This window comes from Martes martes (genome assembly GCF_963455335.1).
Source record: "Martes martes genome assembly, chromosome: 17".
Taxonomy (NCBI): Eukaryota; Metazoa; Chordata; class Mammalia; order Carnivora; family Mustelidae; genus Martes; species Martes martes.
In genome coordinates, this window is record NC_137905.1 from 43,074,926 (window position 1) to 43,090,707 (window position 15,782).

The 15,782-nt window shown below is 36.5% G+C and overlaps 1 long non-coding RNA gene across 1 annotated transcript in view; it reads left to right on the forward strand.

Moving 5' to 3' along the window:
* The window catches only part of LOC308358186, a 29,751-nt gene that overhangs the window by 11,546 nt on the left and 2,423 nt on the right, over positions 1-15,782 (forward strand). The window contains exons 3-4 of the long non-coding RNA XR_013968292.1: positions 7,002-7,073; positions 10,121-10,171. This is a non-coding gene — a long non-coding RNA (uncharacterized lncRNA). The remainder of the gene's footprint in view (positions 1-7,001; positions 7,074-10,120; positions 10,172-15,782) is intronic.

Below are 15,782 nucleotides of genomic sequence, written 5' to 3' on the forward strand. Positions count from 1 at the left end.
TAATGACTACAACTTTGTAATATAGCTTGAAATCTGGAATTGTGATGCCTCCAGTTTTTTCTTTTTCAGGATTGTTGACTAGTCGGGATCTTTTGTGGTTCCATACAAATTTTAGGATTGTTCTAGCTCCATGAAAAATGCTGGTGATATTTTGATGGGGATTACACTAAATATGTAGCTTGTTTTGGGTAACATAGACATTTTGACAGTATTTTTCTTCCAGTCCATGAGAATGGAATGTTTTTACATTTCTTTGTGTCATCTTCAATTTTTTACATAAGTGTTCTATAGTTTTCAGAGTTCAGATCTTTTAGTTAGGCTTATTCTTAGGTATATTGTTTTTGGTGCAATTGCAAATGGGGTTGATGCCTTAATTTCTTTTTCTGCTGCTTTGTAATGGTACAACAGATGTCTGTACGTTGTTTTTATATCCTGCAACTTTGCTGAATTCATGTATTAGTTCTAGCAACCTTTTTGTGGAGTCTTACTCTTTTTACATAGAGTATCGTGTCATCTGCCAATAGTGAAAGTTTGACTTCCTCCTTGCTAATTTGTATGCTTTTTATTTGTTTTTATTGTCTGATTGCTGAGGCTAAGACTTCTAGTACGGTGTTAAATAACAATAATGAGAGTGAACATCGTTGTCTTGTTCCCAACCAGAAAGGCTTTCATTTTTTTTCCCCTTTGAGGATGATATTAACTGTGTGTCTTTCATAAATGGCCTTTATGATGTTGAGGTATGTTACACTCATCCCTACTTTGTTGAGGGTTTTCATCAAGAATGGATGCTATAGGGGCACCTGGGTGACTCAGTGGCTTAAAGTCTTCAGCTCAGGTCATGATCCCAGGATCGTTGGATCAAGCCCCGCATTGGGCTTCCTGCTCTGTGGGGAGCCTGCTTCCTCCTCTCTCTCTGCCTGCCTCTCTGCCTACTTGTGATCTCTGTCTGTCAAATAAATAAAGTGAAAAAAAAAAAAAAAAGAATGGGTGCTATATTTTGTCAAATGCTTTTTTTGCATCTATTGACAGGATTGTATGGTTCTTATCCTTTTATTAATGTGGTATGTCACGTTGATTGATTTGCAAATATTGAACCACCCCTGTAGCCCCGGAATAAATCCCACTTGATTGTGGTGAATAATTGTTTTAATATACTGTTGGATTCAGCTTCCTAGTATTTTATTGAGAATTTTTGCATCAAATTCACTAGGGATACTGGCCTGTAATTCTCCTTTTTAGTGGGGTCTTTGGTTTTGGGATCAAGGTAATGGTGGCTTCATAGAATGAGTTTGGAAGTTTTCCTTCCATTTCTATCTTTTGGAACAGTTTGAGAAGATAGATATTAACTCTTCTTTAAATGTTTGGTTGAATTCTCCAGGGAAACCATTAGGCGCTGGGCTTTTGTTTCTTGGGAGTTTTTTTTTTTTTTTTTAAGATTTTATTTATTTGACAGAGACAGAGATCACAAGTAGGCAGAGAGGCAGGCGGGGGGGAGGGGGGAAGCAGGCCCCCTGCTGAGCAGAGAGCTTGATGCGGGGCTCAATCCCAGGACCCTGAGATCATGACCTGAGTTGGAGGCAGAGGCTTAACCCACTAAGACACCCAGGCGCCCCTTCTTGGGAGATTTTTGATTACTGTTTAAATTTCTTTCCTGGTTATGGGTCTGTTGAAATTTCATGGCATCCTATGGTTCTGAATTTTTTCTAAGAACTTTCTTGTTTTATTTATTTTTGCATTTTTATTTAATACACCTGACTGAATTGGGGCACCTGGGTGGCTCAGTTGGTTAAGTGTCTGCCTTCAGCTCAGGTCATGATCTCAGGGTCCTGGGATCCAGCCCCCCAGCAGGGAGTCTGCTTATCCCTCTCCCTCTGCCCCTCCCCCAGCTTATACTCTATCTCGCAAATAAATAAAATCTTAAAAAATAAATAAATGAAAGGGGGCGCCTAGCTGGCTCAGATGGTTGAAAGTCTGCCTTTGGCTCAGGTCATGATCTCAGGGTCCTGGGATCGAGTCCCACACTAGGCTCCATGCTCAGCAGTGAGTCTGTTTCTTCCTCCCCCTCTGCCCCTCCACCTGCTTGTTGTGCTCTCTCTCAAATAAATAAAATCTTAAAAAAATAATATAAAGAACATGTGAGACAACTTCATTCCTAAGTTGCATCAGGAAATTAATGCTGCAATACTCTGGAATTAATAGCTGTAAATATGGGGCGCCTGGGTGGCTCAGTGGGTTAAAGCCTCTGCCTTCGGCGATCCCAGGGTCCTGGAATCGAGCGGGGAGCATGCTTCCTCCTCTCTCTGCCTGCCTCTCTGCCTACTTGTGATCTCTGTCTGTCAAATAAAATCTTTGAAAAAAAAATTTTAAATAGCTGTAAATATATATTGAGAATATAGCTCATTACTGAAGAAGTAGAAGAAGGTATAATGCAGTTTGCAGTTAAGTCCAAATAACAGGTATTCTGTAATCTAGACTTCTTCTTTATTAGAAATTATCAAAAGGATAACAGGAGGAAAACTGCCCATTAAACTTCCCCATCTTGTCATTATGAAAACTTACAAACACAGAAAAGTTGAAAAGGATAATGAGCATGCATTTACCCCCACCAACTCCTACCCAGTTTAAAAGCTAACAGAATGTGGGACGCCTGGGTGGCTCAGTTGGTTAAGCGGCTGCCTTCGGCTCAGGTCATGATCCCAGCGTCCTGGGATCGAGTCCCACATCGGGCTTCTTGCTCCGCAGGGAGCCTGCTTCTCCTTCTGCCACTCTGTCTGCCTGTGCTCACTCTCTCTCTCTCTCTGACAAATAAATAAATAAAAATCTTAAAAAAAAAAAAAGCTAACAGAATGTCATGTTTGCTTTATCTTCCTATAATTTTTTACATAATCATAATATAATCACACCTTCTAAAATATGTCAAATGATGCCTGTTCAAATTTTCCCAGTTGTCCCAAGACTGACTTTAATAGCTATTTTTCTTTCTATCTAGAATCAAGTCTAGGTTTATAAATTACATTTAGTTGATATGTCTCTTTTAGTCTAATTTGGTTCTCTACCTTTATTCCTTTTTTCCATGATACTGGGTTTTTCTTCTTAGAGGCCATGCAGTTGTCTTGTAGGGTGTTCCATATTTTGGATTGTTGTGCTTGTTTCCTAATGTTGTCATTTAACTTATTCTGCCATCTACATTAGAAATTAAGTGTAGAGGGGCGCCTGGGTGGCTCAGTGGGTTAAAGCCTCTGCCTTTAGCTCAGGTCATGATCCTGGGGTCCTGGGATCAAGCCCTGCATTGGGCTCTCTGCTCTGTGGAGAGCCTGCTTTCTCCTCTCTCTCTCTGCCTGCCTCTCTGCCTGCTTGTGATCGCTGTCTGTTAAATTAAAAAAAAAAAAGAAAAGAAAAGAAAATTAAAAAAAAATTAAGTGTAGAGAAAAGATTGAGTTTGGGTAAAACAATTTTGCAAGACTATTTCATAAATATGTTAAATATTTTGCATTGTCATATATTAAGAGGCACATATTGATACCATGAGGCTAAATTTGATCATAAGGTTAAGGTGACAACTGTCAAATTGTGGTTTGTTTGTTTTAAGATTTTATTTACTGGGGCGCCTGGCTGGCTGAGTTGTTAAGCATCTGCCTTCGGCTCAGGTCATGATCCCAGATCCTGGGATCGAGCATCTGCATCTTTTTTTAAAAAGATTTTTTTATTTGACAGATTTTTTTTTTAAAGATTTTCTTTATTTATTTGACAGAGAGAGACACAGTGAGAGAGGGAACACAAGTAGTGGGAGTGGAAGAGAGAGAAGCAGGCTTCCTGCTGAGCAGGGAGCCTGATGTGGAGCTCAATCCCAGGATCACGGATCATGACCTGAGCCCAAGGCAGACGCTTAACAACTGAGCGACCCAGGTGGCCCTGTCAGATTTCTTATTTTAAAGGTCCATTTTAATCCTTACAATTAGAAAGTAATCTGTGAAGTAATTCTAACCCCTCTTGGAAATTTACATTTTGATTCAAAAGGAATACCAGTGTTGAAATAGGATAGCATTCAGATATGAGTGATAATGAGTTGCTATATATCAAAACCTGCAGGAGGTGATCAGAGTCATTTTTGGAAAGTCATCTTGTGGGAAGTTAGCACTCTTTAATAAATGCAGGAAATGAGAATTTAAGGCCAGAATTTTGATTTGCTTAACAGTCACTTTCTAGCAATTGATTATTGCCCCACATGATTACACTTATAATCCTAGTTTTAATACAGTGTCTTTCACATAGTGGAGAGTTGATAAGCTGTCAAAGCAATCCAAACTTAAGAATCTAGGAAAGGAACAAATTACCCTAAATCCAGCAGAAGGAAACCATTCATACAGTTAGAAGTTAATGGAGGAAGAATAAAACATCTATTTTCTGTGGAAAAAACACCGATCTAAACTAGACTTATAAGTTTGATCAATGTAAAGATGAGAAATACAACAGCTTTAATAAGGTGGGATACATATATTTATGGAGAATTTTTAAATAGCATGGTAATACTGTGTATATAAAATATTTTTTTTCAGATTGACAAAGTAGAAATTGGCCTGGTCTAATAAATACAGTGGGAAAATGAAAATTTGGTTCAAAATCTCTCTTTAAAAAAAAACTTCAATAGGGGCACCTGGGTGGCTCAGTGGGTTAAAGCCTCTGCTTTAATAATGCTATGGGTCATGGTCTTGGGGTCCTGGGATCCCCAGTAAAGTATGTAACAATAAAGAGAATCAAATGAATTTTTTGGCTTCCCAGTGCATGTAAGAGTTATGTTTACACTGCACTGTAGTATGTTAAATGTGCGATAGCATTGTGTAAACAAATATACATACCTTAATGAACACCTTATTACTAAAAAATGCTAATCATCATCTGAGCTTTTAGTGAGTCATAATCACTATTGACAGATCACTACAACAAATATAATAATAATGAAAATTTTGACATTGTAAGAGTTACTGAAATATAACACAGAGACACAAAGTGAGCAAATACTGTTGGAAAAATTTTTTGCCACAAACTTTCGATTTGTAAAGAATGCCTGGTTTGGGGCGCCTGGGTGGCTCAGTTGGTTAAGCGGCTGCCTTCACCTCAGGTCATGATCCCAGAGTCCTGGGATCGAGTCCCACATCAGGCTCCCTGCTCAGCAGAGAGCCTACTTCTCCCTCTCCCTCTGCCTGCCGCTCTGCCTACTTGTGCTCTCTCTCTCTCTGTCAAATAAATAAATAAAATCTTAAAAAAAAAAAAAGAATTCCTGATCTGCAAAGCTCAGTAAAATGAGGTATGCCTGTAATCCCACAAAAAGGATAAATTAAGAAGAAACCTTTGCTGAGACAGACTGTAATAAAACTGCTGAAAATCAAAGGAAAAATAATCTTGAGAGCTTTTAATGGAATACTAATGTATTACATATAGGAGAACAATATCTTTAATAACACAGTTTCTCATCAGAAAATGTGAATGCTATGGGTAGGTGGAACAACATTTTTAAAGTACTTTAAGGAAACCACTGTCAATCTCATATTCTTTTCAGTGAAAATACTCAGGGTCATGAGCTAGAGCCCTGCACTCTTGGGCTCCACCTTGGCTATGCAGCCTGTTTAAAATTTTCTCTCCCTCTCCCTCTGTCCCTCCCATACCTGCCCCCCTGCCTCCTCACTCCCCATTTGTGCTCTCTTTGTCTCTCAAATAAATAAAATCTTTAAAAAAATAAAAAATAAAAGTTTCCATACAGAAAAATAAATAAAATGAAAAGTTGACCAATAGACTTGAGAAAATATTTGTAAACCATCTACCTGGATAAGAGATTAATATCTAAAATATAAGGAACTCATACAACTCAATAGCAGATAACCTCAAATAGCAAAAATCTCAATAGTAAAAAATAGGCAAAGGACCTGACTAAATACCTTTCCAAAGAAGACATACAAATAGCCAACATGTACATGAAAAGGTACTCAACATCACTAATCATTGGGAAAATGCAAATTAAAATCAGTATTAGATATCACCACATACCTGTTAGAAAAGTATTATCAGAAAGGCAAGACTTAACAGTGTTGGTGATGACATGGAACAAAGGGATCCCTTGTACATCATTGGTGGGATTGTAAATTGGTACAGCCACTATGGAAAACAATATGGAAATGGATCAAAAAAGTAAAAATAGTATTATATGATCCAGCAATTCCATTTGTGTGTGTATATCCAAAGGAAATAATATAAAGATCTCAAAGAGATCTGCACTGCCACGTTCATTGCAGCAGTAGTCACAATAGCCAAGATACAGAAAAAAATCCATCTCTAGAAAAGTATCCATCTTTAGATGAATGGATTAAGAAGATGTGGTATATGTATACACTCATAAATACAGTGGAGTAGTAGTCAGCCATGAGAAAAGAATTTCTGCCATTTGTGGCAACATGGATGGATCCTGAGTGCATTATGCAAGTGAAATAAGTCAGAGAAAGACAAATACTGTATGATCTCACTTATATGTAGAATCTAAGAATGCCAGACTGAGAAACAGAATGAGAATGGTGGTTGCCAGAGGCTTAGGGATGGGAAAAGTGGGGAGATATTCATCAAAGGGTACAAATTTCTAGATATAAGATGAATAAGTTTTGGGAATCTAATGTACAGCATGGTGACTACAGTTAATACTGAATTATATAATTAATATTTGCTAATGAAGTAGATTGTTTTCACCACACCCATAAAAAGGTAATTGTATGGAATGATGGAGGTGTCAATTAACCCTCTGTGGTAATCATTTCATACACATATATCAAATAATCACATTGTATACCTTATCCAATGTTATATATCAGTTATACCTTGGTAAAGGTGGGGGTATATATATATATAAATATATATATATTTATAATAAATGCACAAAGCAAAAATTGATAAACTGAAAGAAGTAAATAAATCTACAGTTAATGTGGAAGATTTAAACATTTATCTCTTACCTATAGATCAACAGACAAGAGATCAAGGTACAGAAGACTTCAATGCCATCTAAACGACATCTGTAGATTGACAGCAGAGTATGTATTCTTTTCAGTTGCATGTGGAATATTCACCATGATAAACAATATTCTGGATAAACTAAATCTTCATAAATGTAAAAGAACTGAAATCATGCCAAGCATTTTCCTTACCAAAATTGAATTAAATTAGAAAAAAATAACAAAGATATTTAGCAAGTCCACAAATACTTAAAAATTAAACAACTGACATGTAATCAATCCATGAGTCAAACAGGAAGTCTCAAATGAAATTGGAGGATATTTTCAACTGAACAAAAGTGGAAATACAGGATATTAATTTATAAGATACAGCCACAGCAGTACCAAGAGGGAAATTCTTTTTTTTTTTTTTTTAAGATTTTATTAATTTGTTAGAGAGAGAGAGGCTCAAGCAGGGGGAGTGGCAGGCAGAGGGAGAAGCCAGTTCCTCGCTGAGCAAGGAGACTGACACGGAACTTGATCCCGGGGTCCTGGGATCATAACCTATGCTGAAGGCAGACACTTAATGGACAGGGCTGCCCAGGCATCTCCCAAGAGGGAAATTTTTAGCAACCAAATGGGTTGGTATTAGAGTAAGTGTAATATGGTCAAGATCTTCACCACCACCCAGGCTAACTAGACTACACTCTTTTCTATGGTGAATATGGAGGGCAAATGAGCAGTAAAGAGGTATTCCTACCTCTCCCAGCCAGGTAGGTATAAAAAGGAGGCTGGTAGGGTGCCAGAACTACCACTCACACATAATAGTAAGGAGGACTCCTCCATCCCCCTGTCAGTGGAGACTGAATCTCCCACCTGCAGAAGATGGCACATCCCCTTCCCATGTGAGTGGAGTCAGAGAATGCCAGCTTAAACAAGGTTTAAATATGATTGAAATCTTAACACAAAATGTTCACACTTCAACTGAAAATCCATCATGATACCAAGAACCAGGAAAATCTCAAAATGAGTGAAAAAAAGATACTCAAAAGAGTATCAAAATGACAGAGATGTTAGAATTGTCTCATAAATACATCAAACTTCATAAAAATGCCTGAAACAAATATACTTGAAACAAAAGAAAAAACAAATCTCAGCAAAGAAATGTGAAGTCCAGAAAAGAAAACAGAAGATGTAAAAAAGAAACAAAGGAAAATTAAGCGAAAAGTATGATAATGGAAATAAACTTAATAGATGTGCTAACAGCATAAATGGAGGAGACAGGGAAGGAATCAGAACAACAGAAATTACCCAATCTGAACAACAGAAAATAGACTGAAAAAAGAGTGAAAAACAACTCAGGAACCTGTGAGACTATAATACAAGATCTAACATTCCTAACATTGAAGTCCTGGATGGAAAAAATACGATTGAAAAAGTACTCAAAAGAAATGACTGAAAATTCCCCCAATTTGGCAAAAGACCATAAACAGATTCAAGGTACTGAGTAACAAGACTCCTCTCCAACCCCCTCCCCCAGTCAATATCATGTTATATCACAGTCAAACTTCTGAAAACTAAGGACTAAATAAAAATCTTGAAAGAAGAGAAACACCACCTTACATTTGGAGGGGGAAATCCAAACAAAATAGATTTCTCATAAGAAACCATAGAGGCCCGAAGAAGTGGTACATTTTAAAGCACTGAAGGAAAGAATTCCAAATTCCAAATCCTCTATCCAGCAAAAACAAAATCAAATACAAAAAAACCCCAAACAAACATATACCTATATCTATATCTCATTCAAGCATAAAGAGAACCAGTATCATCAGTCATTAGGAAAGTGCAAATCAAAACCACAATGAAATAACCACTTTATAACCACTGAAATGGCTATAATTAAAAAAATAATAATAATCAATGTCAAGGATGTGGAGAAACCCTTAAATGGTGAAGCTGCAGAAAACATGGCAGTTCCTCCAAAAAATTAAATATATAATTATCATACAGTACAACAATTACAAATGAATTTAAAGTAGGGACTAGAACAGATACTTTAATGTCAATGTTCATGGCAGCATTATTCATAATAGCTAAAAGGTAGAAGCAAACCAGATGTCAATTATTGGATGAATGGGAAAGTAAAATGTGGTATATACATACAATGGATGTGTTATTTGACCTTTAGTAGGAATTAAGTTCTGACACATGCAACATGGATGAAAGTTGGAAATACTATGCTAGGTGAAAGAAGCCAGACATAAATGGACAAATATATGATTCCATGATATGAGGTACCTGGAGCAGTCAAGTTCATAGAGAAAGAAAGTAGAATAGTAGTTACCACTGGCTGGGAGGAAATGGTAATAGGGAGTTAATGTTTGATGGATACCAAGTTTCAGTTAGGGATGCTGAAATATTGGAGATGGATAGCGGTGATGGTGGCAAACAGTGTGAATATATTTAATGCCACTGAATTGTACACTTAAAAATTGTTAAAGTGGTAAATCTTACATTAAGTATATTTTGCCACAATTTAAAAAAACATTTAAAAAATATGCTGTCACCAAGAAACACACTTCAGATATAAAGATACAGGAAAGTTGAAAGTCATAGAAAAGGGTATATCATGCAAACATTAATCAAAGAAAACCAAGAGTGGCCTGTCTTAAAAATATCCTTCTAAATAATCCATGGGTCAAAGAGGAAGTCTCAAAAACATGTTGAACTGATTATGGTTTGGGAACCTAATTTTGGAAATAAATGCTACATATATAAATTGGTATATGGTAAAAACCAAGATGTATTTTGGTGAATGATAACCAAAGATACTTATCTGAATTTTAAAAATGAGATGTCAGTGAAAATGGTATTTTCATCAGAAAGAATACTCTCTATTGATAAATAAGTGAACCATATGCAATTTTAAAATACTCCTTTGGTTATTTAATTTTTCTAAGTAAGAAAATTTGAAATTATTCATAGAAAAAAGACATTGAATGAAAATAAAACTGAATGAAAATTAAGAAAACAATGTATCAAAATTTGTAGGAGGCAGATGAAGCAGGATGAAAGGGAAATTCATAGCACTAGGTACATATATTAGAGGAAAATTCTCAAATTCTTAATCTAACTTCCCAAAACAGGACCTAGAAAAGAAAATAATGGAAAATAAACAGAAGAAAGAGCAAATCAAGGTAAGAACAGAAATCAGTGAAATTGAAAACACAGGGGCACCTGGGTACCTCAGTGGGTTTAAGCCTCTGCCTTCACCTCAGGTCATGATTTCAGGGTCATGGGATCAAGCCCCGCATCGGGCTCTCTGCTGAGCAGGGAGCCTGCTTCCCTCTCTCTTTCTCTGCCTACTTGTGATCGCTCTCTCTGTCAAATAAATAAAAAATCTTAAAAAAAAAAAAAGAAGAAAGAAAACTCACTTAGAAGAAAAAAAAGAGGGGTGCGTGGGTGGCTCAGTGAGTTAAGCCTCTGCCTTCGGCTCAGGTCATAATCTCAGGGTCCTGGGATCAAGCCCCACATCGGGCTCTCTGCTCAGCAGGGAGCCTGCTTCCCGCCCCCCCACCACCTGCCTCTCTGCCTACTTGTGATCTCTGTCAAATAAATAAATAAAATCTTTAATAAAAAAAAAAAAAGAAAACATAAAAACAATAGGACGGGGCACCTGTGTGGCTCAGTCATTAAGTGTCTGCCTTCGGCTCAGGTCATGATCCCAGGGTCCTGGGATCAAGCCCCGCCCTGGGCTCCCAGCTCTGCAGGAAGCCTGTTTCTCCCTCTCACACTCCACCTGCTTGTGTTCTCTCTGTCAAATAAATAAATAAAATCTTATATATATATAGAAAAAAGGTGTCTTCAAAAAAACAATAGGAAAAATCACTGAGATTAAGAGCTGGTTCTTTGGGAAGATCAATAAAATTGACAAACTTCTAGAAACAACACCATCACCCAAAAACCCAAAAGACACAGATTACCAATACCCATGTGAAATAGCAGATATCACTACATTGCAGACATCGAAAGGATAAGAGAATACTGATTAACAATTCTACACATAAATATGACAACTAAGATGAAATGAACTTGAATCACAAAACTACCACAATGTACCCAATATGAAATAATGTGAATGGCCAAAATACTGTTAAGGAAATTTACTCTGTAATCTATAACACATTCACCAAAAAGAAACCTCCAGGGTCAGATAATTTCATCTGAGAATTTTGCCAAATGTTTAAAAAACACAATCTCTTCCAGAAAACAGAATACTAGTATTACCTTGATGCTGAAGACACAGACAGTATAAAAGAAAAAATATGCAGTCCGCTATACATTATGAATATAGACACAAAAAATCCTTAAAGATTAACAAAGAGAATTCAATATTATATAAAAAGAATTTTACATGACCAAATGGGGTTTACTCCAGGGATTCAATGCTGGTTCAATATTTGAAAATCAGTTAAGGTAATCTACCATTTCAACAAACTAAAGAAGGAAAAAAAAAATCACAAATCAACATTTGACCAAATTCAACTCTGATTCATGGTAAAAACTCAGAAAAATAGGAATAGAGGGAAACGTCTTCAAACTGATAATTATCTACAGAAAAAATTACAGCTAATATTATACTTAAAGGTGTAATAGTAAATCCTTTTGCTTGAGGATCAGGAAGCAAGAATTTCTCCTCTCACTATTCTTGACATAATCCTTAAGTTCTTGTGTATGCAGTAGGGGAAAGAAAGGCAATAAAAGGCCTATATAGGAAATAAAACTGTCCTGTTTACGGATGACATGATTATCTATGTAGAAAAATACATAGTAATATAACACAAAACATATATAGGACTTTTATTGCTGAAAACTATACAACGATGATGAAAGAAATAGAAGATCAAAATATATATACACAGTGTATTCATGGGTTGGAAGGCAGTAAAGATGGTAATTTACTCCAAATTGATATAAGAGGTTTAAATGCAATTCCTATCCAAATCCAGCAAGATTTTTTTTTTTGTAAATGTATTATTGCTGGTGTAACAAATGGCTTAAAACACAAATTTATTATTTTATAGTTTTATATGTTAGAAAGTCCAATGTGGGTCTCACTGGGCTAAAAGCAAGGTGTGGGCAGGCTGCACTCCTTTATGGCCTTTTGGAAGCTCATGTGGGACCTTCTATCTTCTCTATTCTCCTCCTCTTTCTTCTGGTTCTTCTTACTATTGTTATTTCCAGCTTCTAGAGGCTGCCTGCCTGCATTCTTTGGTGCATTGCCCTCTTGGTCTCCATCGTCCAAGCAGGCAATAACAGATAGAGTCCTTCTCAAAATGCATCATTCTGACTTCCTCTTCTGTCTTTTCCATCTTTGAAAAGACCTTCGTGATTATATCATGCCCATGTGAATAATCCAGAATAATTTACTTAAAAGACAGGTCTAGCAACCTGATTCCATCTGCAATACCTTCCTATATAACCTAGAAATTCACAAGTTCCAGGGATTAAGATGTGGATATATTGATGAGGCTATTACTTTGTCTATTTGGTAAATATAAACCAGATTATTCTTTTTTTTTAAAGATCAGATTATTCTAAAATTTAAATGAAAAGACATATGAGCTGGAATATATAGTCATTTTGATAAAGAATAACAAAGTGGGAGGAATCACTCAACCCAATATCAAGATTTACAGTATACAATAATAAAAGCAGTGTGGTATTAGCAGAAACTGGCCCTTGGATCAATGGGACAAAACAAAGAACCAGAACTAGATTCACATAAACATGCCCAACTGATTTCTGAGTTATAAAACAAATTCAGTGAAGGAAAGACCGCTTTTTCAACAAATAGTGCTAGAGCAATTGGACACTACAGGCAAACAAAAACAAAACATCCTCTACCTCAGTATTATACATTATAACTCAATAGTAATATCTCAATCATATCATATTTGATACAATCATATAACAACTCAAAATGTATAACATCAAACTATAAAACCTGTGGGAAAAAACGAAGGAAAAATTTGGGGGATTTAGAGCTAGGTAAAGCGATCTTAGAGTTGATACCAAAAGCATGATTCATAAAAGAGAAATCTGATAAATTAGATCTCACCAAATTAAAATCTTGGTCTGCAAAAGGCTTTGTTAAGAGGATGGAAAGACAAGCTACCCACTAGAGGAAAATCCCTGCAAATCACATATCTTGCTAAGGACTGATATCTAATATATATAAAGAACTCTCAATATGTAACAGCAACCCCCCCCCAACACACACATAACCCAATTAGAAAACAGAGAAAAGATATAAACAGACATTCCACCAAAGTAACTATATGGATGATCAATAAACACATAAGAAAATCAATGGTTCCAAGAAAGTTCAAAACCTAGTGGAGCAAATTCCGTTAGTTTTTAAGGCCTGACAGTAATCCCTTGTGTTCTGGGACTCTACCCTCCAGGTTGGGTCTCTGCCCTCAAAGTCCATGGCTCTAAGGTCATTCTTCCTCTTTTCTTGAAGGGTAATGTATGTTTATAGTTGAGTGTCTCTATCAGCCCATTTCCTGCCTTTAGAATTTGGGAAACCTGACAGTCTTGTTATTTCATCCTGTCTCTGTTTTTGTCAGTCCAAGCTAGCAGTGTTTCTGCTGATAAAAAATTTGCAAAGACCTTGTGGGTTGTGGGTCTTGTTTGTCTGTCAAAGGAATCCACACAATTAGTAGGTAGGACAAACTGCCCACACTCAAGAAAACCAACTAACCAACCAACCAAACAAAAAAAACCCCAAAACATCACTGTTGGGAAACCATCTCTATTCATTTCTGAGATGGTTGACTGGATCCATGAGTCACATACCTAATCTCTTCAGCTAAAGTTTTCCAGGGGTGCCTGGGTGGCTCAGTCAATTAAGCAGCTGCCTTCAGCTCAGGTCATGATCCCAGGGTTCTGGGATCGAGCCCCCACATCAGGCTCCTTGCTCAGCGGAAGCCTGCTTCTCCCCTGCCTGCCGTCCCACCTGCTTGTGCTTGCTGTCTCGCTTGCTTGCTTGCTCTGTCAAATAAATAAATAAATAAATAAATAAATAAATAAATAAATAAATAAAATCTTAAAAAAAAAAAAAAAAGTGTCCAGGCACACCGTCTCTCCAGAGCTTTCTCCAGTTAATCTCCTAATTTTGGCATCCTTTGCAATTTGGATAGGCTGAGAATTCCCCTAAATAATCAGACTTTGTTTCCTTTCTGCATACTAGTTCCTTTCTCTATTTCTCTTTTCTTTCACATTTTACTATAAGCAGCAAGAATAACACCAGGACCAACCTTCAACATTTTCCTTGGAAATTTTCTCAGCCAAGTATTCAAATTTATCACTTCCAAATTTGCTTTTCACACAACTATAAAACACAATTCAGCCAAGTTTTCTACTATATAATATGAATCATCTTTCCACCAGTTTCCAGTAATAGTTTTCTCATTTTCTTTTGAGTGTTTTCAGTAGAAACACTATTAGATGTTAATACTTGTAGTAACATTCTACTCATGAGGATATATGTATCCGTTAAGAAAATAGCTTTCTCAATCTTGCTCTTTTCTTCCTGAGCCTATACCTTACCATCCCTAAGCCTAACTGTCTGTTTAAGGCAATAGAGGCTTTTTTAATCACGTGGCTTAAAATTCTTCCAGCCTCTACCCATTGCCGAAATTCAGTTCCACATTTTTAGGTGTTTGTTTTAGCAGAGCCCCATTTCCTGGTACCAAAATATGTTAATGTCCTGAAGCTACCATAAAAATCACAAATTTGGTTAAAACACCAAGAAATTGTATATTTATAAAGTGGCATACTTATAAAATTAAATTGAATGGACTTGATTTTAAATGGAAAAGTTAAAAATTATAAATTTAAAAAGAGAGAAATCATACAGAAAACTTGGCATCTGCCACTTCTTTAAATATTTGCAAGGACATTTCAAGTAGGGTAACTTTTTATGACCAAACATTTGCATAGTATCTTTTTTGCTCCTTCCCTCCTTAGCCAACTCAAGATATTTACATCCTAGGGATTTGCATGAAGAGGGCTTACTATAGGATTAGGAGTAAGGGAAATGTAAAATGTGAAATATAGTTTTAGGATATTTGCTGTTTGTCCTAGGATGCCAAAGGAGTCTGGGACTGGCCTACCTGTTTTTAAAGTTTCCATGACAATGAATACAGTAGTAATGTGTCTCTCTCTTCTAATAACACTCCATTCCATCCCCTTCTATAAGTGATACATATTTTGATGGGTATAGTAACCATGAGAGAAGAGTAGAAATTGGGGGAGATCTTGGGAAATAGCTAAAAGCGTAAATATGTAGAGATTCCCAATGATTACTATACAAATACTTTTGACTTGTTTATATAACTTCCTATACTGGAAATTCTCTTAGGTAGGAAAGCAGCCTAGTCATCTGTGAGTTCAAAACACTGTCCATTAGTACACAAGATTTTCTAGTACCTCATACACAAGACCTATTAAAACATGAATATTAGGTACCATGTATAGCAATAAAATAAGTATATGCATATAATGCTCTACTGCAAAAACATGGCTATTTCAGGACATAATTAGTAAACCGAGAGGCAGGATAGCACATGTAGGAATGCTAGATAATTTCTATTTTTATGACAGCCACAGAAATGCATAGCAGAGAAGAAACAAGTGAGCGTAGAATATCCAAGAGAAAGTGACTCACACATTCCCAATATCTTGGTCTGTTGAGGCTAGAACAGATTCACTTATACTGTACCTCCCCACTCACTACATACC